This window comes from Panthera uncia (assembly GCF_023721935.1).
Source record: "Panthera uncia isolate 11264 chromosome B3 unlocalized genomic scaffold, Puncia_PCG_1.0 HiC_scaffold_1, whole genome shotgun sequence".
NCBI classification, from domain to species: Eukaryota; Metazoa; Chordata; class Mammalia; order Carnivora; family Felidae; genus Panthera; species Panthera uncia.
In genome coordinates, this window is record NW_026057582.1 from 79,120,871 (window position 1) to 79,125,277 (window position 4,407).

The following is a 4,407-nucleotide window of genomic DNA, read 5'->3' on the forward strand; positions in this document are numbered from 1 at the left end:
AAGATTTCCCCTTACTTCAGATGACAATTGCAAATCCCAGATTATCACATGTATTTCTAAGGAACCAGCTCTAGATTGGGTGTTCCCTGACCCCCTCTTTGTGTCTGATAATTTGCTAGAAGAGCTCACAGAACTGAGGGAAGCACTTTAATGACCACTGCTCGTTTACCATAAAGAATATAATTCAGGAACAGCCAAATGGAAGCTATGCATAGGGCAGGGCATGCGCGGAGGGGCACAGAGCTCCTGTGTCCTCTCTAGGCCCACCACCCTCACAGAACCTCAGTGTGTTCACCAACCCAAAAGCTCTCCAAACTTCTTTAGTTAGGGTTTTTATGGAGGCTTCATTACATAGGCACGATTGATTAACTCATTGGCTGTTGGTAACTAACTCAACCTTCAACTCCTCTCCCCTGTCTGGAGGTGGGGTTGGGGCTGAAAGTTCCCAACCCTCTAATCACATGGTTTAGTTCCCCTGACAACCACACCCCCATCCTTAGAGTATTTCCAAAAGTCATTTCATTAACATCAAGTCAAGTGTGGTGGAAAGGGTCTTGTTATGAATAACAAAAGGGGATCCTCTCACTTTTAGGTTCCAAAGTTGTGCCAGGGACAAATGTTAAAACAGAAGATGTTCCTATTGTTCTTATCAACTTAGAAAACTACAAAGATCTTAGGAGCTCCGGCCAAGAGCATGGGAGGAAGACCAAAATACATGTTTCTTACTATATCATAATATCACAGGAATAAAACTTAAAGATAATAAGTTGAGCCATATGCAATGTGCATTGTTCTGGTCCAATTGAAAGCCCATCTTCGGAACATATGGAAATGAAAACCAGAAAACAGCAAAATTTAACCGAAATAGGATTTGGCCAAAAAGAACAAGATTATGTAGACTCTGACATACTTTGATTAAAAATAGTTAAATCATTTGAAAGAACGATCTATTTTTTGTTTGTTGGAAATATTTTTTTCTTATTATATATGGTTAAAAAAGCAAACAGGTAACCAAGCAACATGTGTAGCTCCAACTGTGTGTTCATATGTTAACAGAGATTATCCTAGATTAGAGATTCACAAGTAATGGCCTTTTCTTTCTTTTTGTTCACTTAGATTTTCCAGATTTTTACGGCAAACCTCTATAAATTTTGATGTCAGAAAAAAATACTAAGTTAAAGAAAACCTACCACAATGCCACTTTTCAGTTTCCTTAATTCCATATTATAAGAAGAAATTTAGATAGATTTAAGATAAAGGTAAGTTAGACCATCTAGGTGAGAATTTCTTATCAGAGAAGCACCACACATTTTGAAAAAGCATAAAATCATTGTTAAAATTGCATCACTATTTTTAAGTGAGCTCCAAATCTTGAGAAAATGGGATTCCTCATGAGAGAATCTTCATGTTCTTTATTGTTCCAGCTCAGACAAATGGGCTCACCAAAGTTGCTTTTTTGCAGGGTTGTTTTTTTTTTGTTGTTGTTGTTTGTTTGACAATTTGTTGACAATTGTCTCAAGATGAGACCAGGAAAACAGAGTTAAATGAAAACAATAGCAGAAATTGCAGGCGGTGGGGCGGGGGGGGGGGGGGAGGGGGGGTGCACATTCAAGGTGTGGGTCATTTCTTGCTTGATTTCAAATCAGCTTCTTATCTAAAATGAAATTCCTTTTTTGGTCCTTTCTTTATCTTTAAACTATTGTGCTCTGTGTTTTTAAATTCATTTACAGCTTAAAGATTTATTTGAGTTTCTCCATTTGCCTAGCAGGAAAATGCTACATGACTTTAAAATAAATATAAAATTTTACTTATTGATAGTCACTTATGGAAATGTCTTTTTTTTCTCTTAATTTTTTTTTTTATGTTAGAGAGAAAGAGAGTGAGCAGGGAAGGGGCAGAGGGAGAGAGAAAGAATTGTAAATAGGCTCCACACTCAGTGTAGAGCCCAATGTGTGATTCGATCCCATGACCCTGGAATCATGACCTGAGCTGAAATTAAGAGTCAGACATTCAATCCATTGAGCCATCCAGGTGCCCCTTTTCCCGGTGGCTCAGTGGGTTGAGCATTAGACTCAATTTTGGATCAGGTCATGATCTCACAGTTCTTAGGATCAAGCCCCACGTACGGCTTTGCACTGACAATGCAGAGCCTGCTTGAGATTCTCTCTTTCTCTCTCTTTCTCTTTCTCTCTCTCTCTCAAAATAAATAAACATTAAAAAACCAACTAAGAATTAATTTTTCCCTTTTGATAGAGTCTCATGAATCTTAGATAAAACTTATAAAACATTCTTTTTTTTTAGAAAGTGCAAGTGTGAGCTGGGAGGGGCAGAGGGAGAGAGAGAGAGAGAGAGAGAGAGAGAGAGAGAATTACAAGCAGGATCCATGCTCAGCGAGGAGCCTTGGGGAGAGCTCAATCCCAGGACCCTGGGATCACAACCTGAGCCGAAATCAAGAGTTAGATGTTCAACTGACTGAGCCATGAAAATACTTCCTGAAACATTTTTACTATAGTCTCTTTTTTTCATGTAAATGTAGAACTTCAAGTAACCTATGTTAATCCAGTAAACATAGAATATTCAAGTAAAGGAGGAAATCTCATTAGTCCCGTTACTATTTTGTTTCTCTGTCCTATTCCTTTAGTTACATCCTGGATGCAGACGTAGGAAGTCGGTTTTAGAATGCCCGTTTGCTCCTGCTGAGATATTTGTATGGGCAGTTGTGGTGGGAAAGTTATTTTCATAGACCGTCACTGCCTCTAACCAAAACTGACGAGCATTCAAGTCAAATTTTGTGGAAAACAAGCCCATAGTGTCATTTGAAAGTGAACGTTAGTCTTGCAGGTGTTCACTTAATTACACAAGGAGGACATTAGAATGAGGTAGTTCTAATACCTTAGCAACCAGCTTAAGCAAACCAAAACCTACGCCTAAGATGCGTCAAGGTTAAGAACTCAAAAGCTAAGAACAACCTACTGCAAGCAGCCAGCCTGGCTTTTCCAAATAAGGCAGATGCTGACGCTCTAGCCAAACTAAATATTTTCCTGCTGGGCTTCTGCCTCTTCTCTTCACAAGCAGCTTCCCGAAGCTCCTGTCAGCAAGGCGCTTCCTACCACCTTGGTTTGGGGCCGGCCCATGGGAATCAAGTTTGGCTCCGAAAAACTTAGGTTGTTGACTAGGCCTCAGTTTACCTTTAAACACGGGGAAAAGTCAACTTCTACCCTTCCTATTAGCCACAGCATGAGTGACTATGGCACTTTTTGGGGAAGAGTGGCCGTAATCGAATCTTTATTTTTGTAACTGTATAAATGGGATCCAAATGTGTCCACCACTAGTTTTTCAAAAAGAAACATTCTATAAATAAGTAAACTGCATCTGCTCACGGATGCATGTATGGACTCCCTAGATGTCTCATTGGGCTTAATTATAGACCATTCACAGTAATACATTTTTAGTATAAAGTGTAACATAATGTTAAGCCATTTTAGCTTTTGCACATACATGTTGTACTTCTGGCTGAGAGTGAAAAAAAAAAAAAAACTTCATGAATTTGCATATCATCCTTACACAAAGGTCGTGCTAATCTGTATACTGGTCCAAATTTAGTACACGCACTGCCAAAGCAAGCCCAATATGGCACTTTTAATAAAAGAGAACTTTGAAATACTGTAAAACAATGTTACATTGGCATTTTGGGTGACTCAACGGTCAAAGTTCTCTGTCTCCAAAACACTTTAAATTTTAATTTCTTCTCCTTTCTCTGCATAAACATTCAATTATCTGGAAAACTCTGACTAATTAAATTGCTGGAGAGTTTATTTTTGCTCCTCCACTTTGGATAAGCACTGCATATCAAGAACCTCTAACTGACATTTCTGTGCCCCAGATCTGTATTGACAATTACTCAGTCTTTTGAGAGACAAAGACCCAACGTTCTATCCCGACTAGGCGAAATTACTGTCCCTGGTTGGCTAACGGGCATTCATTTGCCCCAAATCCATGAGGTCTTTGAATTTGAGATAGAGAAGCTAAGGGAGGACTCCATTTTAGGCAGGCTCTGTCTGGGCTATTTTTCTGCTAGGCCCCATTTCTGAAAAAGCCAAAGAAGCTATGTTCCCACTTCAAGGAGAAAGCAGAAAAGTTAATCATGCTCAGAATTTTGTCCTAGGACCCGAACACCTGATAACATATAAGACAAGCCAGATCGCAAACATGTTCCAGGATGTTCACTTCCGTTGACATGGGCAAACCTCCACTGACATGGGCATCAACACCCCCTACCTTTGGTGATTTATGGAATGACGCCTATTGTTCACCTGACACTCGCCTCTGACTGGACCCTACCCTGGATTCCTGAAGGAACACGTACCCTAGACCTCATTCCAATATAAACCCTAACCTCAAACAATG

The 4,407-nt window shown here is 39.6% G+C and overlaps 1 non-coding gene across 1 annotated transcript; it reads right to left on the bottom strand.

The window, feature by feature from the left end:
• Positions 1 to 3,523: 3,523 nt before the first annotated feature.
• On the bottom strand, positions 3,524 to 3,625 carry LOC125910501 (U6 spliceosomal RNA). Its single transcript, XR_007454007.1, has one exon. It is a non-coding gene; the product is annotated as a U6 spliceosomal RNA (small nuclear RNA).
• Positions 3,626 to 4,407: the final 782 nt, after the last annotated feature.